The sequence below is a fragment of the Phocoena sinus genome, chromosome 4 (assembly GCF_008692025.1).
Source record: "Phocoena sinus isolate mPhoSin1 chromosome 4, mPhoSin1.pri, whole genome shotgun sequence".
NCBI classification, from domain to species: Eukaryota; Metazoa; Chordata; class Mammalia; order Artiodactyla; family Phocoenidae; genus Phocoena; species Phocoena sinus.
This window is the reverse complement of record NC_045766.1, coordinates 56276837-56303053: the sequence shown is the minus strand read 5'-3', so window position 1 is coordinate 56303053 and position 26217 is coordinate 56276837. Positions and strand designations below refer to the sequence as shown.

The 26217-nt window shown below is 38.6% G+C and overlaps 1 protein-coding gene and 1 pseudogene across 1 annotated transcript in view; both read right to left on the bottom strand.

The window, feature by feature from the left end:
* The window catches only part of KCNMB2 (potassium calcium-activated channel subfamily M regulatory beta subunit 2), a 258347-nt gene that overhangs the window by 131752 nt on the left and 100378 nt on the right, over positions 1-26217 (bottom strand). The gene's annotated exons all lie outside the window — the stretch shown is intronic.
* Positions 9735-10278, bottom strand: LOC116752615 (annotated as a pseudogene).

Below are 26217 nucleotides of genomic sequence, written 5' to 3'. Positions count from 1 at the left end.
TGGGATAGGGAGAGTGGGAGGGAGGGAGACGCAAGAGGGAAGACATATGGGAACATATGTATATGTATAACTGATTCACTTTGTTATAAAGCAGAAACTAACACACCATTGTAAAGCAATTATATCCCAATAAAGATGTTAAAAAAATTAAAAAAATAGAAAAAAAGAAAGGAAAGAGAAGAACTGGAGAGGGTGAATACAGGCAGATGTTAAAAGGAACTTTATGGTAAAGAAAGGCAGAAAAGTAAGGCAGTTCCTGTAGGGAGGTGGACTCAAGGAAGGATTCTTAAAGGATGGCAGAACAGTAGCTTGCCTTTAGGCTGATTAGGTAAAGGTTCTGTGGAGAAGAAAAATTTAATGATGTGGTGTTTGAGCACTACTTTGGGTGGGCATGGAATCTAGTGCATAGCTGAAGGGTTTGGCTGCCCATAGGGGATCAGACAGTTCATCTGTAATAAGAGGAGGGAAATCCAGACTTAGGAACACAGATGCTGAGTCAGTGTGATGGTGGGAGCTTGAAGGAGTTCTTTTATTGTTGCTTCTGTTTTTTATTGAAGTAGGAATTAAGATCATGAGCTGAGAGTGAAGATGCAGGAGTAGTGGCTGGAGATATGAGAAATAATAAAATATGAAATAGAAGAATATTATACTTGGCAATAGGCTAGGGAAACCTAATATGCTTGCCCTTAGACCCACTTGAGGTTTTTGGTCGTGAATACAAAGTGAGACAATTTTCCATTGTTGTGTGTTTGTATCCAACTATTTTCAATGGCATGTGTAGAAGTGCAGAATAAGTGGAGAGCTGACTTTAACCAGGCTTGAGATTTTGCTAAGTCTGATGAAGTATGAGAGGGCAGGGGGATTGAGGATGCAGGCAAGGGAATGATGAAAAATAGTGGGTTGTGGACTTTAAGTTGGTTAAGAGAGAAGGGGAAATAAGGACAGGAAGGAGGCAAGAAACAATGAAAGGTCAGTATGACCAATGGATTGTAGATCTTGGTGCCACCAATGGCTTTTGGCAAGGTACCAGAGGAAATGAGCTAAAGAGACAGGAGGTGGTGGTCAGGCAGTGGGATGCTTCAAATTTAGATTATGGGTTGCAGATTTTGGTAAGGACTTGCCTGGGAGTGTGACCCTGGGAGTGGGTGGCTGAGATAGGAAGGTAGACATCCTTGAAGGAGAGGAGTTTGGGGAGGATTTTGGGACACTCATCAATGTGAATATTGCTAAGAATTTAAAGAATTCTCCAAACATAAGTGAAGATATGGAAAACAGTAGAATACACTATCAGCTTCCTCAGCATGTAGAAATCAAATGTTCACTATGTATGTTATTATGGGTATATGAAATTATGCCACCAGTGCTAGCACATGTGCATGTCAGGTGCCTCTCCTCTACACTTGGATAAATAACCTCTGTGTTCATCGAAGCTAGCAGTTACACTGCAGTCATTATTTTACTTATCTGTTTCTCTAACCCAACTACAACCTCTTTAAGGACAAAGACAATATCAGTATTCCCAGGAGCCTCAGAGGCTGGCACAGTGGCCGTATAGGTGCTCAATAGCCATTTGTTATGTGCAGCAGAGTGGTTAAGAACACTGATTCTAAAGTCTGACACAGCTGTGTTCTAACCCCAGTTGCCTCTTATTGGCTATATATCCCTGGAAGAGACACTTAAACCCATTTCTTCACCTGTAAAATGGGGATAGCAATAACACTTCTTTATAGGGATGTGGAAGAGTTAATAAGGTAAGGCTTTACATGTAAAGTGCTCAGTATAGTCCTGGTGTGTAGATAATTCTTAGTATATTTTAACTACTGATGCATGAAAGCAATAAAACTTTATGTTTGGGTTATTTCCTGAGTGACACAATTCCACATCACCTAGCACTGTGTGACAGTCCTTCAGAGAAAAAGGGTATTGGGAGCAAGCTGACTCTGTTCCCCAGTGACCCAGTAACATGCACATCGAGAGATGATAAAAGAATGATTCTGTTTTTTGTTAGTAGAACAGACTTCATGAGATCTCTTGGCCAAAAGTGTGTGCTCCTTTGAACATGTGGCTCATGAAATGCAGTGTCTCTGTCTCCGTAGCTACCCAATGAGTTGAAGTCGTGTTGCCAGTTCCTGCCTCTGTGTTGTCAGTGATTACATTATTATCTCACATGTTGAGTAAACCAGAGCACACAGATATGATAAATGCTCATTTATAAGCACAGAAGCTACTGTTTCACAAAGGTACACATAACTGTTCCTAGGCTCTTGGTTTTCAGGGAAACAAAGACAGACACAGAACAGGGTGAAGTGGACTAAAACGTACAGTTTCTCATGCAGTGTAGCCTTTTTCTGCTCCTCGTTAAGCCCCGCATTTTTTGATTGACCAGAAAACTGTGCTGTGGGTCATCAATTTCACTTTCAGTCTGTATTCTGTATTTTCTCCCTAAGCTCAGAGCTTGCTGCTCTGAGACACTGAGGGCTGAGATAATGAGTCTGGACCACTCATTTTCTCTGCCTAGCAGATGGGAGCACCTGTCAGGTGTGGGCAGCTCGCCTCTCTAGAGGTTGGGTAGTGGTGGTATAATCAGACCCTCTTTCTCTTTCTAAATGCCACAAGGTTGCACAATTAAGGGAGAGTCATAACATCTGTGTCAACCCTCAAAGCAACTGAAAATGCTTCTTATATTTTAGATTGGAATTTTAGTGGGATTACTCTGAATTGGAAACTTTAATCACAGAGTTTTCTTTCAATAGGTTTAAATGTTTTTGAGAAACAATATGGGCATTTTGACTCTTGCTAGATCTCTTTAGATCTCTACAGGTTCAAACAAACATCAGCCATGTGCTCTGTTTCCTTGTAGGCTGTTTGTTTGCATGTGTGTGTGTGTGTGTGTGTGTGCACTTCCAGGAGTCAATTCTTTTAATATGGGCATCATATTGAATCTGAAAATGCTTTCTATTCCATTGTTACCTGTTATACTCTCTCCAACCTCTCCTACACGCAGGTCTCCCAGGACAAGGAAGCAATCTCCTTTGTGCACATTCCTTGAGCACCTTGAGCACTCTTTCAGGAAGAATGAGTCAGAAGACCTAGATTTTAGCCACAGAGCAGTTACCACCAAGTGGGTGACCTTTGGCAAATCACATCACCTCCCCAAGCGTCAGCTTCCTACTTAACAGGATCAGCAAATTAGCTACTTTACAGTGGAAGCAATACAGTAGAGAGATTAAACTTTTTGGCTAGTAGAGTCAGATGATCTGGTTCAAATCTTGGATTTAAAACTTAAGAACTATATGGCATTGGTTCTCAATTTCATCACCTGTAAAATGGGGATAATAATTTTATTTACTTTATAAGGTTTGAGACCTTTTTGTATATCCCTCCCATGAGTTGAACAATGGGCCACAATCTTGGTAGGTTTATTCAGCTAATTTTAAATCCACCTAACATCAATACAATAAAGACTTTAGAACACTGGCATGTACCACTAAAAATGTTAGTTGTTGTTGTTATCATTATACCTCTAAGCAATCTTCTAGTTTAAATTTTTTCCTTTATTTTATTTAATGTCACTCACTTCTTTAGTCCCCGCTCCCTTCTGGAAGTTCTTTGACTGTCACCACTAGTGTTGATATGCAGTGTGTAGAGCCCAGGGGTGCTGTTAGACATCCTACCGTGCACAGCACAGCCCTTTTCCCCACCAACAGAGAATTACTCTGCCCTTGAGAATTCCAAGGGGAGGGAGAAGGAGTTTAAAGGCTGCTTTGAGAATCTCTTGGAGATTTATTTTCATTTTCTTTGCCAGATTAGTGTGTATTGGCAATAGTGATGCTTCTGGCTCTGTGTGTGGGGATGGAGGAGGGTGGATGCCCATTTCATACTTAACTTTCCAGTGGGAAAGCTAGCTTCATTCTTCCTCAAATTAACAATTTTTTTTTTCTAATCTAAAAAATCAGCAAAAATCTACTCTGGCCACCTACAAATAAAACTTTTCTTGGCTGTACTGCTTTCTTGCCCTTATCTCTGTGGTTTGCTGCCTCTTCATCCTTTACCCTCTGCTTGGGATATTGCCTCCCTCTACTGCTCATCCCCTTCGTCTTCTGTATTAAAATCCTACTCATCCTCTAAGTAGGAAAGGACTCATGCATGACCCCTTCCATGATGCTTTTCCAAATCATCCAAGTGTTTCTTTTTTTACCGCTGACTCCCAGAGAGACCTATGATTTTATGTCTCATAATGTATCTCACATCCTGTCTTGTATTATAGGTGTTAATATTCTTGCATAATCACTCATCCTCAATGATGAGACCCTGGAAGGCAGGGATTGCCTCTCATTCATCTCTGAATTGTGTAGAATTTTGCACACAGTGAGGGCTCAGCTACATTTGTTGAATTACAATACTGTCCCCATGACTGAACTCCACCCCGCATGGTCACTGCAGTCGCCCATGACATCCCTGGCTTGAACTAGGATTCCTCTTTTAATGTTCTTTGTTATTACCTTCACAACCTCCACACTCTTCCCCCTCCTTCCCTCCTCTCCTCTCTTTTTTCTTTGTTGAAGGTTAATTATTTTCATTGAGGAAAGCTGCCATGATACACTTCACTTTTCTGTTGTCTTCTGTTAACAGCATGCAAGCTATTTTAGGAACGCAACAAAAGGTGGCAACTGCTATTTATAAAATAAGAAGCAGTCTGAAGTCCCCTGTGGGTCACGTGCCCATCCATTTTCCTTTTTTGTTTGAAAGAGGTTTTTCCTACAAGCCTGTGTGATTTCCTTTTTTCCTACGACACCACCCACCCAATTCACTACACCAGTCATTAAGGATTTTCATTTTATTTTTGCCTTGGCTTTAATTTTCTATTTGATTTAGATTCCTCCCCTATTCTTCCTTTCCTCACATAAAAAGCAGGAGAAAGAAAAAAAAACCCCACTAAGCTATGTAAATGTCTTTTTATGAATTGGGCCTCTTGAGAGGAGAGCTTCATTACTAAGGAAAAATGAACCTTCTGCCCCTGTGATTTGGTAACGGAAATGTGCCATTTTATAAAGTCTTAAGCATTGAAAAAAGCACATAATATATAAACTGTTTAATGTTATAATCACTTGCTATTGAAGAATAGAAGGCTTGGACAATTGCAGTAAGTTACTAAAAGCAATAATAGCTTTATTTTTAGTGCTGATGAATTAAGTTTGGGTCAGCTCATAAGTACACAAAATGTCCACACATATGTATGTAGGAGTTGTGGTCCATGTGCACACACTTGAACAATTCTATTAGATCAATGCACAGATTCATAACTTTAGGACCTCATAGTAATGAGATTCATTATTTCAGGTCTCTAAAGAACTTGTGAACTTAGCCCCCTGACACTTCTCCTTCCCTACCCCCATCTCACCTCACTTCTTCCAGGGTTATAATTTTAAAGATAATCACATCTTGTGTTCCTTTAAAAACGTCTATTGATTCTCCATTATGTGCAGAATGGGCTCCAAAACCCCTTAGTGTGGCAGAAAAAACTCTTATACACCACCCCTATCTATCTCTAGACTTCATCTCCTGCTCCTGTATCCAATACACATTTTACTCCAGCTGTGGCAAACCTCTTTCTCTTCTTTGAAGACGCTGTGGACTCTTCTGTGCCTTTGACCCTCTGAACAACAACTTCCCATTTCCTCTTGACATGCCTTCACACTTCCTTCTATGACACGATAAATGTGAAAAGGACTAGCAGAGGGCTTGGTGCAGGGCAAGGGCTTAGTAGATACACGTTGAGTGAAGGAATAGACAACTGCATTTGCAAATTCAAAGGAAGACCTTTGTTTTCTAAATGGGTTATGTTATGGTTGTTTATAAGTCAGCTGACCCCAGCATGACTAATATTGTAATATTGTGTAATACTGATTTTATACGAAAGCAGATATATTCTTTGCTTCCTTAAAAGCTTCCAGGGGCAAAAGAGGACCCTTCTTTCTTGATAATCCTCACAGTAATTATTTCCCAGGAGGCTACTGCTCTGTCAGCCTGGGGGAGCAGAAACACTGGGGAAGGGAGAGGAACGGAAGTTTGGGCAGGAAAGTTGATATTCAGGAGTGAGGCTTTGGGGGCAGAGGCCTGGAATGGTAGAGGTTCTGACAGAGGTTTGTATCTAGTTTTCCAGAGCTGCCATAACGAAGTACCACAGATGGGGTGGCTTAAACAATTATGAGAAATTTACTTTCTTACAATTCTGGAAGCTAGAAGCCTGAAATCAAGGTGTTGGCAGGGTTTTTTCTTTTAAGGTCTCTCTCCTTGTCTTGTAGATAGTCATCTTCTAAGTGTCTTCACATCTTCGCTCTGTGTGTTTCTGTGCCCTAATTTCCTCATATTACAAGGATGCCAGTCAGATTGGATTAGGGCCCACCCAAATGACCTTATTTTAGTGTAATTATCTCTTTAAAGATCCTGTTTTCAAATACAGTCACAGTCTGAGGTACTGGGGGTTAGAACTTCAGCATATAAATTTTGGGGAGGACACAATTCAGCCCATGACAGGGTGGTAGTGGGGATAGCAGTGGACAGCAGTGGGTGCTCACAAGAGGGCAGGGGTTATGCTTTGCCTCAGCATTCCTCAAAGTACCTTCCTCCTGGTGTTTTGGAACATGTTTTAGAACTGAGTGACAGTCTCCACTTAGCAGTGAAATAAGATTCTGATTATTATTACATTATGAAATAATACACTATTTCAACCACACACAGTATGTCTCTAGTTTCATCTCCACTTACCCCTTCCATGACCTTGTTGCAAATGCAAGTACTGTGGATCTGGCTTGTCTGACTTGTTCTCAGTGAACCATGCCGGTGCCTCGTAATTACCATTCTCTAGTGTCCACAAGCCACATTTTAAGTAATCCTTCTGGAACAGTGACATCTACTTCCCTGGTCTACAGCTCCCTGATGACACATGAACATTGACGTTGAATAGACAAGTAGGGCTAAAATGTAGAGGTCTACACAGCTGCCCCCTGGGCAGTGGGATTAGCTGGAGTCATACTAGAGATTGTGCCAGGACAGCTCAGATCTGAGACAGATGACTCATGTGGTCACAGTCTTGCTATTTATTATTCTTCTGACATTATATTACATATTTATGTATTTATTTATATGTACTCTCACTCTAGAAGCCAAACTCCCTGAGGGCAAGAACTTTGCCTGTCTGGTTTGCTGCTCTATTGCTAGCAATCAGATTAAGTTCCTGATACTAAGCAAGTCACTTAGATACTTTGAAGCTAAAATTGCTCATAGTCAAATGATAATACCAATATTTGTTCTGCCTAACCTCAAGGTCATTGAGAGCATCTAATGAGATGTAAAGGCAGCTTTACAGTTATAATTTATAAACTGTACAGTGGCTTGTAAAGATAAGATGGGCAGCTATATGAGTATGTGGTTTTGACTGACAAGAAACAAGATAAGGAGACATATATAATAAAGATCTTTAATGTCACACAAGGTGTTCAGACTTGAAGTACAGATCAAAACTTTAAAGGAATCAATTCACTTCCTGGGTTGCCAGCTCACAACTCAGCTTTTTTTTTTTTAAACAAATGTTGAATTTGATTAGAGAAATGTAAAATAAAATAGCTCTAGCTATATTTGAAAGCACAAATTGTTGAATTTGCAGGTGGCATATGAACCCATCTTCTCTTGTTAATAAACTCTTTCAAAGGTGGGTCTTCCCTCTCAGATGAGTCCTTTTATAATGCCCTTAGGTGAAACTTGAAAGGTTGCTGAGAATTCCTTGAAGCTCTTTGTTTAAATAATCACATGAAAATATCCCTCTTAAACTCCTCTGTCAGCAGACAATTGCCACAAAGCAGAATGAATTTTACACCTTTTGGGAGTCCATTAATTTACTTTCAGTGGCATTAAGTAATGAGGACTCTTATAGGCAAGGTCACAGTTCCATTTTATATCAAACTATCCTTTCTCATGTATGATACATGAAGCACATTTCTGGCTCAGGGCAAAATGTTTTATTAAAATTATTTCCTTTGTTCTTTTGTGTAGATTGTCCTTTGTGACAATAAAGATCGTCTGTGTGACATATCTCTTTAGGACAGCCATTGTATAATTATACTAATAGAGCTTAATCTAATGCTACATTAATTTTCTTCCATTATTTTCTCCGAGAAGGATACCACTATTGTTTACATGACAATGCAATTTCTTTCTTTCTTTTTTTTCTTTTAACTGTGGGAGATTTATATTAAGGGCAGTGGAGGACATAAATTTCAGGGTATGGGGAGTCCTTAATCCTCTGGGTACAGAGGATCCCTGATAGTTAACAGCAAACAGACCAATCTTTGTATTCTACCTCTCCACCTTACTGCCATGATTCTATTATTCAGCCATTCTTGATGAAAGGGAAAAAAACCACATCCTTCAGCAAACAGGAGTATATGGCTGGGTTGTCTGACATCAGAGCAATCCCCTCTGTCACTTGGACTTGGGTTTTTACAGGCGTTCATCCAGACTACTGTAAAAGCCTCTCAGTCGGTCTCCTTGCTTGTCTCTGCTCACTTGAATCCATCCTTCCCTCTGTTGTCTGAGAGATCTTCCTAAAATACCAATCTGATTATGTCATCCATTCTTTACTCCCATTAAAGTTTCCCAGCTCCTTAGTGTGACATATAAAGTTCTCCATACCCTATCTTCGGAGTGGCTTTCCAAACTTGACCCTCCTCCCATACTGCTAACATTCCCAGATGCCCATAGGGAAAGCCCAAATGTACTTTCTCTCTGAAAGTCCTGTGTTGACAGTTAAAGTGTTATACAAAGTGAGGTAATACTGTTGTCTTTCAATTCACTGATGCCACTTTTGGTATGAGCTAGGTCCCTAGAGAGCAATTATGTTAAATTCACTTTCTAATAATATGAATGACTTAAGGAGTGAAAAATAATCAGTCTTTAATTTGTACTTTGTGAAACTTACAATGAGGTTCATGGTAGCTCTAAGTCAGAAAGAAATCATTTGGAGATGAGATCAGCAATGTCTTCATGTTTCAGGAGGTGGCAGCTTAAGAATTAATAAAGAAACTGACATCATCTAGAAAATATTAGGGGGAGTTTTCTTGAAGGCAAGTGTGGTGGGGTGATTAAGAGCATGGGATCTGAATTTACAATGTCTTAGATTCACACAGAACACTCATTTATACGTGTAAGGTAACGTATTACAGTAATGACTCTCAAGGAATCATGCCTCTTGTGTGCATAGCCTTGTTGAGTTCTATCCCATATTGACCCTAGGCTTGGAACATCAGCAATGTGACATAAAAAAAGGTTTCAATACTGCTTACTCAATGAGGCTTTCCTTTTGTGGCTGCTCACTGAGAACCCTTTCGTTACTAAGTGAAGAAGTCTGGGCTAGCCTCCTTGAAGATGAGAGACCACACGGACCACATGGAGAGAGGCCCTGCTGTCCTAGCCCTCCTAGATATATATATAAGTGAGCCCAGCCAACACTGCACGGGGCAGAGGTGAACCATCTCAGCGGAGCCCAGCCCAAGTCACTGACCCAAAGAACTAGGAACAAATAATTACTGTTTTTAAACCACTATATTTTGAGGTGGTGTTATACACAGTAATACCTACCCGATATGCTGGAAGACCAAGTTACTTTTTTTTTTTCTTTTTCTTTTTATTGGGCTATAAGGGATGGGTTGGGAAATATCTCAGCAAGTTATGCCCCACTAGGGACATGTCCATTCTGATTTTCCTGGGACAGCTTTTGGAGCTTTTTTTTTTTTTTTCTTGGAGCTGCTGCTCTTGCTGGCAGCAGCCTCTTCAGGTCCTCTGCTGAGTGGCTCCTCCTTGGAAGAGGATTTCCTCTTTTTCTTGGAGACACTCTTGTTTCCTGACTCCTCAGGGTCACTAACTGGTTCCTCTTTGGGGAAAGATTCTTCCTCTTGGGAAGACTTCCACTGCCAGCTGTCTGTTCAATATCACTTACTAACCAGATCCTCCTTGGAAAAAGGTTTCTTTTTCTTGGGTTTGGAGAAGGAGACAGATGGGTTTTCCATTCTCCTGAAGAGCCTCCTGGGGCTTCTGCTTCTTCTTTTTGGGTCTTTTCATCTGTCTCCTCACATTCCTCCAGAGTACTACTGTTGTTTTCTGAAGAAGCCAGGGCAGTTGCAGCCAGCTTTTCTTTTCCTTCTTCAAGCGTTTCTTCTGTTTCTCCAGCTTCCTAGTAATCTCAGCAGCTGCTTCCTCTGCCTGAAACATTGCCTCCTTCATGACATCCAGATTCTTTCATGGAATCTCTCCAGTCTTATAGAAGGATAGCCACAAGCAGTGTCTGCCTGTACACTACAGAAGCAGAGTAGAGTTGTTGCAACAGAGGCTGTATAGCCCACAAAGCTTAAAATATTTAGTGTCTGGTTCTTTATAGAAAAAGATGGCTAACCCCTGATATAGAGCTCTGTAAGTTCATAATACCTCGGGGGGACAATGTAATGCTGTTAGAGGGAGATGGAAGGATCTGTCTGAGGAATCAGGTTATTATAATGGCTCTCATGGAGGCCTCAGTATAGGGAGTGCAAGATGCTGGGAATGGGTGTGACTTGATCTGTGAGTGTCAGGCACTATATATAGGAGGCAACAGGGCCTAATGACAAGTGAGCAGGTTTTGGAGTCTTGGCCCTGCCAGTTACTACCTCTGTGGCCCTGAGCAATCATTTTAACCTCTCTGAGCCTCTGTTTGCTCATCTGTAAAATGGGATTCATCGAACCAGCTCATGGGTTCTATTAGAGAATTAGTGATTATGTAAGAAAGATACTTAACGCTTAACCTGCTACAGAGTAGATAATAACTGTGGTATGGTCTATGTGTCCCCACCCCTCAAATTCATATGTTGAAATCTAATCCCTAAGGTGATGATATCAGAAAGTGGGGCATTTGGGAGGTGGTTAGGTCATGAGGGCTGTACCCTTAAGCTTGGCATTAGTCCATCCATTGCCTAAGCCTGACACCAGTGACATACTTTCTGTCACTATAGATTAGCTCTATAAAATTCTCAAATGTTATATAAGTGAAATCTTACTGAATGTAATCTTTTTAGTGTGGCTATTTTCACTCAATCATTTTGCGGTCCATCAAGTTATTGTTTGTGTTAATTATGCATACATTTTTCTTGTTGAATAGTATTCCATTTCATGGATATACATAAATTTGGTTTTTATCTGCTGTTGGACATTTAGTTTGTTTCCAGTTTTTGTATATTACAAAAAGTGTCTATGAGCATTCATGTGCAATTCTTTGGTCAGGGATGTGCTTTCATTTCTCTTGAGTAAATACTTAACAATGGAATAGCAGATATACATGAAACTTTTTAAGAAACTGTTAAGATTATTCCCTGAATAGCTGTATTTTACATTCCCACAAGTAGTGTATCAAAGTTCTACTTGTTCCACATCCTCACAAACATTTAATATGGTCAGTCTTTTTAATTTTAGTCATTTTAGTGAGAGTGTGTTGGTATCTTATGGTGTTTTTAATTTACATTTACCTGAAGACTAAAGAGGTTGAGCATCTTTATCTGTGCTTATTTGTCATCTGTACATCTTCGTTTTTTGAAATATCTGTTTAAATAGCTTGTTACTTTTAGATCTGGTTATTTGCATTCTTATAAACTTGTAAAGTTCTTTTTATACTCTGGATACAAATCCTTTGTCCAGTATAGCTTCTGCAAATGTTTTGTCTCAATCTAACCCTTGCCTTTCTTTTGAGAACAACAATATTTGAAGAACAATTTGTTTTTATTTGAATGAACCAAATTTAATGGTCTATTTATTTTGTTTTTTATAGTATAGTTTAAAAAACTTTGCCAAACTCAAGGTCTCTAACTTTTCCCTATGATTTCTTTTAGAAGTTTTATAGTTTCACATTTATTTCTGTAATTCATTTTGAGTGATTTTTAAATAATGTGACATAACAATTAAAGTTTACATTAAAAATAAAAAAAAGATTGGGATTAATGCCCTTATCAAAGAGGCTGTGGAGATTTCCCTAGACCCTTCTGCCATGTGAGGACACAACAAGTCTGCAGCCAGGGAGAGGGCCCTCCCTGACCATGCTGGCACCCTGATCTCAGACTGCCAGCCTCTCTGAATGAGGGAAATAACTTTTTGTTGTTTATAAGCCACCCAGTCTATGATATTTTGTTATAGTAGCTTGAACGGACTAAGAAACTATTACTACTGTGTTGGCCAAGAAGAGAGAGTTTTGTCAGCTGTGAGAGACTTGGCTGCTAGAATTTACAAGCTTTTATTACACTCAGAGTCAAGTGGGTAGCTGTTTCCTGGTTCTACGCTGTCCTTCTTGGGAAAGGGCCCTGGTGGTAAAAGTTCAGAACCCAAGACAGAAGTCTTATTACAGTGATAGGGAATGTCCATAATAATAAAAATAATGGTGATTTAATTGAGTGCTCACCATTGTCAGCTGCTTTACTAAGCATTTTGCACACATTATTATTTTCTTTTTTTGGCCTCAGTTTTATTGAGAAATAATTGACATACATCACTATGTATGTTTAAGACATACAGCATGTTGGTTTGATGTATATATATACTGTGAATAATTGACATACATCACAATAGGTTCAGCAAATATCCATCTTCTCATATAGATACAATAAAAAAAGAAGAAAGAAAAAAGAAAAAAAATTCTCTTTGTGATAACACTTAGAATTTACTTGCAACAACTTTCCTATCTATCATACATCAGTGTTAGCTATAGTCATCATGTTATACACCACATCCCTAGTACTTATTTACCTTATAACTGGTGGTTTGTATCTTTTGACCACCTTCCTGCAATTCTCTCTCCCCCAACCCTCTGCCACTGGTAACCACAAGTCTGATCCCTTTCTCTATGAGTTTGGATTGTTTTTTGTTTTTGTTTCGTAGATCTCACATATAAGTGAGATCATACAGTATTTGTCTTTCTCTGTCTGACTTATTTCACTTAGTATAATGGCTTCAGGGTCCATCCATGTTGTTGTAAATGGTAGGATTTCCTTGTCTTTTATGGCTGAATAATTTCTTTATCCATTCATCCATCAATGAATACGTAGGTTGTTTCCATGTCTTGGCTATTGTAAATAATGCTGCTATGAACATGGGGTGCAGGTATCTCTTCAAGTTAGTGTTTTTGTTTCCTTTGGATATATTCCCAGAAGTGGAATTGCTGAATCATATGGTAATTCTGTTTTTAATTTTTTGAAGATCCTCCATACTGTATTCCATAGTGACTGCACCAATTTACAATTCCACTAACAGTGCACAAGCATTCCCTTTTCTCCATATCCACAGCAGAGTTTGTTAATTCTTGCCTTTTTGATGATAGACATTCTAACAGGTGTGAGGTGATATCTCATTGTGCTTTTAATTTGTATTTCCTAATGACTAATATTGAGCATCTTTTCATGTACCTGTTGGCCTTTTGTATATCTTCTTTGAAGACATGTCTCTTCAGATCCTATACCCATTTTTAATTGGGTTGTTATTATTATTTGCTCTTGAATTGTGTCAGTTTATTATATATTTTGAATATTAACTCCTTATCAGGTATTTGGTTTTCAAATATTTTTTCCCATTCTGGGATTTTTTTCATTTTGTATTTGGTTTCTTTTGTTGTGCAGAAGCTTTTTAGTTTGATGTAGTCCCACTTGCTTATTTTCAATTTTGTTGCTTGTCCTTTAGGTGTCATATCCAAAAAATCACTACCAAGACCTATGTCAAGGAAATTTATTCCTATGTTTTCTTCTAGAAGTTTCATGGTTTCAGGTCTTACATTTAAGTCTTGAATGCATTTTGAGTTACTTTTTGTGAGTGGTATAAGATATAGATCCAGTTTCATTCTTTCATATGTGAATATCCAATTATCCCAGCAGTATTTATTGAAGAGACTGTCTTTTGTATTGTTTTTCTGTTCTCTATTTCATTTATTTCTGCTCTAATCTTTATTAGTTACTTTCTATTGCTAATTTTGGGTTCAGTTTGTTCTTATTTTTCCAGTTCCTTAAGGCATAGAGTTAGGTTGTTTATTTCAGATTTTTCTTGCTTCTTAATATAGGCACTTATTACTGTGAATTTCCCTCTTAAGACTGCTTTTGCTGCATCCCATATGTTTTGGCATGCTGTATTTCCATTTTCATTTGTCTCAAAAAACTTTTTATTTCTCTTTTAATTTCTTCTTTGATCCACTGGTTGTTTAGGAGAGTGTTGTTTAATTTCCACATGTTTGTGAAATTTCTAGTTTTCTTCTTGTTGTGGATTTCTAGTTTCGTGCCATTGTGGTCAGAGAAGATATTTGGTATGATTTCAGTCTTCTTGAATTTGCTAAGACTTATTCTGTGGCCTAACATATAATCTATCTTAGAAAATGTTTCATGTGTGCTTGAGAAGAATGTTTCTGCTGTTGTTGGATAAAGTGTTCTCTGTGTGTCTGTTAGGTCCATTAGTCTATAGTGTGGTTCAGATCTGCTGTTTCCTTTTTGATTCTCTGTTAGATGATCTATCTATTGTTGAGAATGGTGTGTTAAAGTTCTCAACCATTATTGTATTATTGTTTTTTTCTCCTTTTAGCTCTGTTTTTGCCTTAATATATTTAGATGCTCTGCTGTTGGGTGCATAAATATTTATAATTGTTATATATTCTTGATATATTGACCCTTTATCATTATATAATGACCTTCTTTGTCTTTTTTTAAAATCAGTTTTAGTTTAGAGTATATTTTGTCTGATATAAGTATAGCTACCCCTGCTTTTTTTTTTTTTTTTTGATTACCATTTGCTTGAAAGGTCTTTTTCCATCCCTTTACTCTCAGTCTATGAATATCTTTAAGGCTAAAATGACTCTCCTGTGGGCAGTGTATTGTTGGATCTGGTTTTAATACACATCCAGTCATTCTATGTTTTGTAATTGGAGAATTTAATCCATTATCCATTTAAAGTAATTATTGATAGGTAAGGATTTACTATTGCCATTTTGTTAATTGTTCTGGTTGTTGTATAGATTCATTGCTCTTTGTTCCTTATCCTGCTGTCTTTTTTGTGTGTGTTTTGATGTCTTTTGGTATCAGTATGCTTCGACTTCTTTACTGTGTTCTTCTTGTAATTACTACAGGATTTTCCCTTGTGGTTACCATGAGGCTTACATAAAATATCTTAAACTTATAAAATACTATTTTAAACTGATAACAACTTAACTTCAATAGAATTTGTAAACTTTTCCTTCTCCTCCCCCTCACATTTTAGCTAATTGCTGTTATAATTTACATGTTTTTAAAAAATATTATGTAGCTAATAACATATTATTGCAGTTATGATTACTTCTGCTATGTCCTTTTTTTTTTAACTTTTAAACTATATTTGTAAGTGAATTATACACCACTATTACTGTATTGCAGAATCTAACTATGACTATATACTTACCCTTGCCAGTGAGATTTATGTTACCTTTTTATGTTTTTTATAATATTAATTAGTGTTCTTTTACTTTCTTTCAGAGAACTCCATTTAGCATTCCTTGTAATGTAGGTCTGTTGGTAATGAGCTCCCTCAGCCTTTGTTTGCTTGGGAAAGTTTTTATTCCTGCATCCTTTCTGAAGGACAGCTTCACTGGGTATGGAATTCTTGGTTGACAGTTATTTTCTTTCAATATTTTGATTATGCCATTTAATTCTTTCGTGGACTGAAAAATTTCTGTTGAGAATTCTCTGATAGTTGTATGGGGGTTCCCTTTTATGTAACTTCTCTCTTTTCTCTGGCTGCTCCTAAAATTCTTATTTTGTCCTTGACTTTTGACAATTTAATTATAATGTGTCTCAATGTAGTCTTATTTGGGTTCAGCCTATTTGTGATCTTTTGGGTCTTGTGTATCTGGATGTCCATTTCTCTCTCCAGGTTTGGGAAGTTTTCAGCCATTATTGTTTTAAATATACTTCCTGTTCCTTTCTCTTTCTCTTTTCCTTCTGGAATTCCCATAAGTGAATCTTGTTTCTTTGCATTGTGACCCATAATTCCCATAGTCTTCCTTTACTCTTTTTCACTCTTTTTTCTTTTTGCTCCTTTGAGTAATTTTTAATTCCTATCCTCCAGATCACTGATTCTTTCTTTTACATTTTCATATCTGCTTTTGAAACCCTCTATTAAATTCTTCAGTTCAGTTATTGTATTTTTCAACTCCAGGATTTCTGTTTTTTTTGTTTTTGTTTTCTGTTTGTTTTTGATGGTTGCTCTTTTCTTGTCAAACTTGCATTTTGTTCATGCATTGTTTTCCTGATTTCATTTAGTTGTCTGTGTTTTATTGTAGTTTACTAAACTTCCTTAAGAGGATTATTCTAAATTTTTTGTCTAACAGTTCATAGATCATTTCTTTAGGGTCAGTTAGTGGAGCTTTATTAGTTTCTTTGGTGGTGTCATATTTACCTGATTTTTTGTGATCCTTAATTCCTTACATTGGTATCTGTGCATTTGATAAATCGGGCTCCTCTTCCAGACTTTGCACATTTGCTTTGGCAGAGACAGTTCTTCACCAGTCAGTTCAGTCTGGGTTACTGTGTGTGTCTGTTGGTAATGTCCTTGGGCAGGTGGGACCTGCTATTATGGTCTATTTTGAGGGGAGGCAACTGTTTGAACTCTGAGGACAGGGATGAGGGGAGTGTGCCTCTGGCTGAGAGGAGTTGGATAGGATTGCTGGCTTGGTTCCCTACCCAAGTCAGGATGGACAATGGGCTCTGCAGCTGTCTGGATTCTCTGGTCAGGCTCTACTAGATGGCTGGGACTGGGTACCATATTCGGTAGCAGTTGGGGTATGAATTAACTTCCCTGCCCTGGCAGGGCAGCAGGACAGGACCCAGGTCCTGCACAGCTCATTGTTTGGGGAACCAAATTAGGCCTGAATGTGCACTGAATTCCCGGTCAGGTGAGGCCACTGATTTTGCTCTGCAGATGGGGGAAGCCATGGACTGTGCTCTCTGTTCAAGTGCCACTGTATGTAGGGCTGTTGAATGTGCTACACAGTTTCCTGTGTGTTCTGGTTAGGGTCCTTGGTCAAACAGGCTGAAGGCTGTATTCAGCAATGTGTGGGACTACAAATTCCCTGCCTGGGCACAGTAGGGAAACAACTCTAAAGCCTGTAAAGCTCTTTGTTGTCTTAACTCAAGCTGACCCACACCCCAGGTTCCCTGGTTGAACAGGGCCACTGGCTTTTCTTTGCAAACTATAAGCTTTCCTGCCTTTCTCTTGTCTTGAAAACCACTTGACTGCACAGCTTCTGGGAGTTGCCACCAGCCCTTCTGGTCAGATGGGGCCTGAAGACATTCTTCACAGTGGTGGGACTATATCTCAGCTCCTCTGCCAGGGCACGAAGGGGAGGGGCTTCTCTAGGCTGCTCTCAGTTTCCAATAGGCTCTTTGGTTGGGAAAGTTTCCAGGAGCTACATTAAGCCTTAGCTATGAATTAATCCTGTGCATAGCATGTGAACCCTCCACGCTTGGTACTGGCTTTGCTCTGGAGGCAGTCAGCTCTGCCTGACCACCTGCTGGCTGAAGCACCGCTGGGCCACACAGCTTCTAGGACTTGCCACCAGCCCTTCTGGTCATAAGGGGCCAGAAGACATTCTCCACAGTGGATGGGGCTGTGTCTCAGCTTCTTTGCCTGGACATGAGCAAACCAGGCTCTAGGGCTGGCAAAACTCCTCATTTGAGGATCTGAATAAGGCAGATCAGCATCCTGCCAAGTTCCCGGGTCAGAGTGTGCCCTGGATTTGGTTCTGCAGATGAGCAGAGTCACTGATTGGGATCACTACTTGGCCACTGCAGGTGTGAACTCAGTCTGCCAAGATCCCTGTGTTGTTTGTTGCAAGCCCCTCCCCACTTCTCCATCACAGTCAGATTCCCAGAGATTGAGCCTGAAGATTCTTTGCAATCCCTATGGTGTAAAATCAGAGTAGGGGCTCCCACAAAGTGACCCCAATGCTGGTTGTCCCCCTGGGTTCTCTTTTACCACTGGAGGAACCAGAGGCTCAGGGGAGATCTCTCCATGTGGTGCTGTGCTGGCCTGGGGGAGGAACAATTCAGTCAATGTGTAGCTGCTTCTCTTACCCTTCTAATATAGTCTCTCTTGGTCTCTGTGGTGCAGGGGGGTGCTACACCCTCACCCCTGTGTTGAGGTTTCTCTCAGTGGTGTCTTGTTCTTGAATAGTTGTTAGTTGTTCTTCTTGTGATAGGGAGTGAAGGTGGGGATGATCTACTTTGCCATATTGGTGACATCACTATATTATTTTGTTTAGTCTTCTCTACAGACTCTGTAATACAGGTACTATTTTCTTCACGTAAGAAAGGAGAAAACTGAGGCTCAGTAAAATAAGTGACAGAACTGGATCAAGACTCAGAACTCTCTGATTCAAAAGCTATGCTCATTCTCATGGCCATAAGTCTCTCATGTAGGCTAGAAGGAAGGCTGCAGCTTGTAAGAGACTAGTGCCAGACCTGCTGGAACCCTAGCTAATTGATGGAAACATCAATTCCAGGCTCCATCCACTGCTCAGAAGGGGTCTCCTAAAAATACAACCAGACTTACTCATGACAGGAAATTGTGTGAGACTTAAATTGTACGTTGGATAATAACGGTAATGATAATGATGATAGCAGCAGCTACCATTTATATAGTGCTATGATGGGCCATGTGCTGCATCCACTGTCTCAGTTAATTAACATAACTTCCCTATGAAATAGGAATTACTCATTCCAACAGAAGTTGAGTAGCTCGCTCACAAAGCCCATGTGGATCTGAGTGTGCAGATCAGCTGAGCTATGGAACCTAGGGACTGACCAACTTGGGACCACATATTGGCTCTGATATTAGCTAACTGAGTGAGCTTAGACAAGTTATGTTCCTCTAAGTTTCAATTTCTTTACTATAAACAAAGGGAGTTTCATCTTATAATGTCTCATGAATATCCTAGATCTAAGGTTTCAAGATTCTGTGAAATTTACATCAAACAACTAATATTGCTATTTGGAGGAATTTAAACTTTTAAGAATGATAGTTTTTGGGAAGATGTTGAGGGCTTTAGCTTTCAGAGTTCATAATATTCATCCAAATATTTAAATGTGAGGGACCTCCATGTCTTAGTGTGGGTTTATTCTTCACAGATGTTTTGCCTGGCTGGCAACCTGAGGATTTAGAACATTCTGCCTTGAAATCAAATTGCATAATATTATGCTTCTGTGATTTTCACCTGGCAGTTGTCACATTGGATCTGGCCTCCATTCTGGAAACATGCACAGAATTCCAGTGTTAATGCTTCACGGATGAACTGACTTCGCTATTTGAAATGTTAAAAACACCTTTAGCTCATTGCTTTGCAAAGCTCCGTTAGCAGGAAGAGGGACCAGAAGGAAATATGTGACTTCTGAGTGCCCTTCACTGCAGTATTGGATTTCTGTTGAGGCCCAAGCTCATGCGTCTGCCTGAAGAAGTAACTTGGTATTCACAGTGGTCTGATGGGGTGGGAGCTGCCTTCCAGGCATGATTCCTGTTCACTCAGCCCTGTGCATGCCAGACTTAGTGAGGGCATCCTAATTCAGGAAGATAACATTCTGGGCATACCATAAGCCTTTGGTGTAGTTGTCTGAACAGTCCTTTAAGTTTATCATTATTTTGAGCATCATTTACTGAGTAATATACTATGTGCACACTATGGTACTAGCTGTAGGAGGCTTGGGGTGAAGCAACAAAAGCAGGAGGCATGGCCCTCTGGGCTTTCCTTTCATTGTCTGGCATACATTCCATTTAGATTGGGAGGTAACCAACCATACATCAGTTAATCAGGGAAGAAACTCAGCTTTTAAACCATTGCCAGAGAAAAGGGTAGAAGGTTATAAAGAAGGGATGACTTCGTCCTGATTCAATAATAAAGGTCTACTTATTACTCATGAACAGATGGCTTTGACTAAACTCCTCAGGGATAAAAAGACTAGCAGCTTACTGGTGATATTATGAGGAAAACCTGTTTCTTCAAGTGCACACTTTGGAAGTTTGAGAAATGGGCTGGAAAAATGACATCTTTTTGACAAGATCTTAAGTTTTGAAGCCAGTGATGACTGTTTCTCCTCCCATCCTCTTATTTTTCTTCTCTTGCTTTCCTTGTTTTGCTTTCCTGGACTATTTCCATGTACGATTGGGTTCTAAAGTACCAGTTCCAAGACAAAAGTAATGGTAAAAAGGGGCCAGGCCAAGGTCAGAAACTTGGGAAAGTATAGAACAAAATGTTAATTATGAGCAAAAGCATAGCTGATGACAGGCCACTATCACGATGGCAGCCTTCATGCATTGCTGGAAAGCTTGCTATGTGCTGAGTTACCTCATTTTAAAGTGGACTCCTATGAAGTAGGTATAGCTATCCCCATTTTATGGTGAAAACACAAGGCTTAGAGAGATGATATAGCTTGACCAATGTCACATAGGGGCAGAGGTGGGGTTTGTTCCCAGGTAAGTCCACCTCCAAAGGTAAAGCCATAGGCTGAGAGCAAGAGACCTTGAACCCAAGCTGAAGTGACTGAGGACTAGCAACTAAAACAACACTTATGTCATCTTACAAAGGATGCAGAGCAATTAGACGTGAACCCTGGGAGCCTGGGAAAATGAATTCAGAGGCCTGTCATATGTGGTGTGGGGCCTTTTGGGGGGGCAGCATAACAGGAGGGAAGGTATGTAGGCTCTGGAATCAGTAGGTGCCTTGCCACTTCTTGGCTGTGTGGCCTTGCTTCCACCCTGTGAGTCTTACTTTTTGCATTTTGCAGGGATGGAGTGACAGCTGAGGGACTGAGAAACTGAGAGCATCTGGCAGGCAAGCAGAGGGCCAGCACACAGTAGATGCTCAGCCAGTGCAAACTATGAGAGGCCCAGTTTGCGTTTGGGTTTCACTGAGTACCTTATTTTTTCTTCAGCTGTGCCTGCTTCTTGTCTCTGTTACTTCAAGGATGGCACGTTTTAATCATTTTGGTATATGCTATTTAAGCTTCACACATGAGACTTAGAATATTGGCTGAGGTGAGTACAGCATTCCTCAAGATGGTTGTGAGAACACACTGTCCCCTTTTCTGTTAGACTGATTAACACATTCTTGACATATGCTATAATGCCATTATTCAGATGAATTCTCAGGTGATCATTTCCACTTTATAGGAATATCATTTCAGTTCACCATTTATTAGCATTAATGCTTATTAACCTACTAGAGAAATGAACTTGGCTGTTCCTGGAGAACCAATTCTGAAACTCTTAACTTTCATTTCTGCTGGAGTTTATTTGTCAGAAATAGTTTCATACACATTTAGTAGACCACGGAGATGTCTCAGAAGAAATTATACAGAGATTCCCATTTATATTAATGTAATATAATTGAGGTCTTAGTTGGCACTTTTCTAGATCATGTTTACATGTAAGCCTACTTTTATCATGTTTGTAGTATATTTACATGTCTGGATATGAGACGATTGTTGCCATTTTCAAAAGGGTAACAATATGCCTTTTGCGGGCCTCCTTTATGGAGAATGTGCCAGTCTCACTTGGTTACATTACTGTTCCATCTCCTGTTAAAGGGACTGACAGCTGCCGGGATGCAGACCTGTTTTCCCTGTAAAGAACGTGAATTCTGATGGCAGGTTGTAAAATTCAAGAAGTTTGGGCTCCTGTGCTTTACAAAAATAACTTTCCAGCATGGGGCTGTGGGGAAAGTCTCAGAGGACTGAGGCATCTGTCTCTGAAGTGTGCTTTCTGGGACTGAGGGCCTAGCAGGGCATTCTTAGCTGATGCTGCCTGGATCCCAGGGCCTGAACCCTCCTTGCCTCTCTGGAAACCCTGCTCCTTGGGCCAGTAAAGAACAGCGCTGTGACCTATTCTGTGGGCTTTTTTCCCAAATTTTCTATCTGTCTTGTTCTATCTTTTCTTGAGAATAATCTTTAGAAAACACTGCAGAAGCTCAAAGGAAAATCAACAAAGGGAGGATCTCTACTTGCCCTTGTAGGTGTGTAATTCTTTTCCAATTACTTTAAAAAGCTTTCCCTTTCAATTTCTCAACACTCCATGTTGACTAGAGCTGTTTTGTGTTATCTCTCATTCTACTGTCTACTTATTGTGTATAAAACTCTGAGATCATTCCGCATCAGCTCTTTGTCATTGAATTTCTCACCTATGGTTTGAAACTGCCTTACACCACTTGAAGACTGGATTTGGATATATTCTTATTTACACAGTGCTATAACATGTATGAGAGAATTAAAATTAATACTCAAGCGTACATTCTTAGTTTGTCCAAGATTCTCTTTTTCATGGAAGGGGGTATTTAAATATAATACAGTTTACTAAGACCCACAGAGAGAGAGTTAACATTTTACTGAACATTATGCTAAGCACATTATATACTACTTTATCTTATTTAATTCTTATAACTGCTCTCTGAGGTAGAAACCATTATGCTCCTCGTGTTGCAAATGAGGAAACTGAGGCTTAGAGAGCCTGAGATTACACAGCAAAGAAGTGGCAGAGCCAAACATTGAAACTATTCAGGTTGAACATAGAGCCTACCCTTTAAACAAGTATTCTATACCATCTTTCAACAAGAACAGTAATAAAGCTTCACTTTGCCTTTTGCTGATTGAAGTATCTTTGCCTCTACGGTTTTCCTCAACAAAATGCTCAACATTTAAAAAAACAAAACAGTGAAAGCAAATAACAAAAATCTGAGTTTTCTTTTTTAAAAGTCCAATTGCTGATCTATAGTTTAAAGTCATGCCCCAAGAAATGTCGTATATGTAAAAACATTTTAAAAAGTATAAATTGTTGATTTTCACTATTTTTTGTTGTCTTTCTATATCCATTGATTTTTGTTATTAATTTTATTGTATTTTTTCTTCTTATTTCTTTGGGCTTGCTCTATTGTTCCTTTGAGTTAAATGTTCAGTTCAAATTTTTGGTCCTTCTTATTTTGTGATAAATATATTCAAAACTATAAATTTTCCTATAAATACTATTTCAGCGGAATCCTGCCTATGTTGATGTGAGATGCTTTTCTGCCCTTCAGTTTAAAATATTTTATAAGTGTGCATAAATAAGACCATTGAAAAGACAAACAAGAGATATCAACCTATGGCAAAACTAATTTTATAAAAAGATGAAAGTACTTGAAGTCCAAAATGAAAGAAGGAAAATTATCACAACAAAAAATAAATTTAAAATAAATAAAAAGAATTTAGTGAATCACTGCATGCCAATAAGATCAAATGAAAGGAAATGGATACATTTCTGGAAATGTATAAAATTCTAAAATTGGCCTAAGAAGAAGGAGACGTGGCTAGATCCATAACCTATAGCCTCCGCATTCAGCATATTCCACAGATGAGAACCAAGCTTACAAGAAAGATGTAGTTTCTAACGTATGGAAATGTTTTTAGGAAATAGAAATAAAAGGGAAAATTGTCTAACTAATCTCATAGATTATCTCAGATTTTACAGATGATGTTAGGAGAATTGGCTCATTATAATGAAAAAAAGGTTGAATCCTTACCTCATATCATGTGTAAAAACACGTCTATTTGAAATAATTTCCAAAAGCAGATAGTAAAAATATAAAAGTAATAGAAGGCAATGTTTGAGAATACACAGATATTCTCTGTTTATTTTTAGGTGGGGAAGAATGTCTTGAACAAGGCCAGAGCTTAAAACATAAAGGGCAAAGCTGAAAGATTTAATTACATTGAAACATGGATTATAGTCAATGAATATAGTCCACATGCAAAATTATCAGAAGATGACAAACCAAGAGCAGTGATTTGCAAAGTGTAAAACAGACAAAGAGTACTAACATCTAAACCATATAGGTAATTACAAATCAGTAAGAAATGGGAGGAAACCTCATAGAAGTATGGGCAGTGGTATTTAAAGGATGGAATATGTGTCATGAACTGAGGAATATAATTAACCTAATAATAATATTAAGATATGAGCAATATCACAATTATTTAGAGAAATGCAAATTTTAAAAGCTATGAAATACTACTCTATAACCATCAGATGACATAAATATTAGTACATCAAATAATGCCATACCTTGGCAAGTATATGGGGGATTGGAAAATGATACAGCAATCCATCTGTGACATTAAGTGTGTAAAATCTGATGCTTGGTTATGTGTACACACCAAAAAACTCTTTAGCAGATTCATAAGGATATATGTGTGATGATATTTATTTGTCAAATTGCTTATAGCAGCAAGGAAGGAAAGCAACTGAGGTGCCCACCACTAGGGGAACAGATACTGTAAATAAAATGTGATCTGTGCATACTATGGAATACTAAGCAGCACTTGGTAATAAGTTAGGTTTATGTGAAGACAGGAATACTTCTCTCTAGAAGAGAGAAGAGTATTAAGTGAACAAAGAAACAACTTATTTATAACATAATACTTTTTTGTATATCACATATGAATAACACTACTACATATATTTTAAGAATTACATATATTTCTAAATGAACGTGTAGAAGTGGGATGAATGGACACATATTAAATACTTTAGAGTGAGTGCCTATGATGAAGAGAGGAATGGGAGTATTGATAGGGATTAAATGAATAAATATAAGCCTTGTATGTACTTATAATGAGAATGTGTCATGAACTGAGAAATATGATTAATTCAATTGGTACACTTGAAGTCAAAAGGGAAAAAAAAGGAAAAAAGAAAAAACAATATATACTATATACATGAAATTAATTATTTTAATATATTATTATATTGAAGCATTACTGATACTCTATGTGTAAAAATAATTATAAATCACTATATCTTTAATCATTTGGCTTAAAACAATACTCTTATTCTTCATGAATTGTTAGCAAATATTTTTTCAATGACTATCTTCCCTTCTTTAAGGCAGTCAGGATCATGTCCATACTGTTCACTTCTATATCCCCAGAACCTAAAACTTACATCTGGCCCATGCTAGATGTCCAGTAATGCTTTATTGAATAAATAAATAAAACTGATTTGGTTATCCAGAGCAGCATGAAGTGAAGGCTCCTTAACTGTCTTTAAGCACTAAACACGTTGTAGGTGAGTAACATATATTCTCAATTAATCCTCAAAACACTCCGATGTAGGCTTTCTCATTCATGTCTCATAGATGATGAAACTTGGGTTCAGAGGGTTTAAAATTAAATAACTTTTCTGCCCTCAAAAGCGGTGGCACTAGGATTTTAACTCAGGTTGTTTTGATTCTACAAGACATTGCCAGATCCTGATGCACTTTTTTTTTTCTCATTTATTTTGGTCTCCAAATTTTGCCTCCACTGTATTTCTAGAATATAAAAAGGGAAAGATAGAGAAAGCATACAAGTAACAAACTTTAGTTGCCTGAGAAGAATCTTCTCCTTTTAGCTCATTCTTCCACGGGCATCAGTATACATGTAATGCAGAAAGTTCATCAGAAGGCAGGCTTGGCCTTGACTTTGATCTGGATAGATTATAAACTGACCCAGTAGAATCAAAACATAAACAAACTATATGGTTGTCTTCTTTATTACATCTATTTTCAATTACAGTATAGTTGTAGGATCATATTTGTTTTCCTTAAAGCTTACTAGCATTTATCCAAAAATAATATAGCATAGGGAGAGGTGGATCCAGATTAATTATGTGAATATGTAATGAATTTTACTATTGAAATTGCCTTTTTAATAAAAATCATGTGTCTGTGGAGCTGGCATAGTTTTTATCGAAGTCATTTTTCTCCTTCTTGAGTGGAGGATAAATGTTCTCTAATGAACTCTGTCACCATGGCCAGACCAAGTTCATTAACAGCCCGACACACTGTTAGCTTACTATCCAGAGTTGTGGTTTGGGAGATTGATGCTAGAGAGTGCAGACCAAGTTCATTAACAGCCCGATACACTGTTAGCTTACTATCCAGAGCTGTGGTTTGGGAGTGTGACGCCAGAGAGTGCTTCCACCACCCTCTCTTCTGTAGTCCTATCTGACTAATGCTCAGATCTGCTGGCCTGTAGGAGCTGCTTCAGCAGCACTCACAATAGCAGATCCTGACTTCTTTAAAGCTAATGTCCTGTTTTCCCTGGGCTACACCCTACCATCCCCTAACTGTTGCCTTTTCAT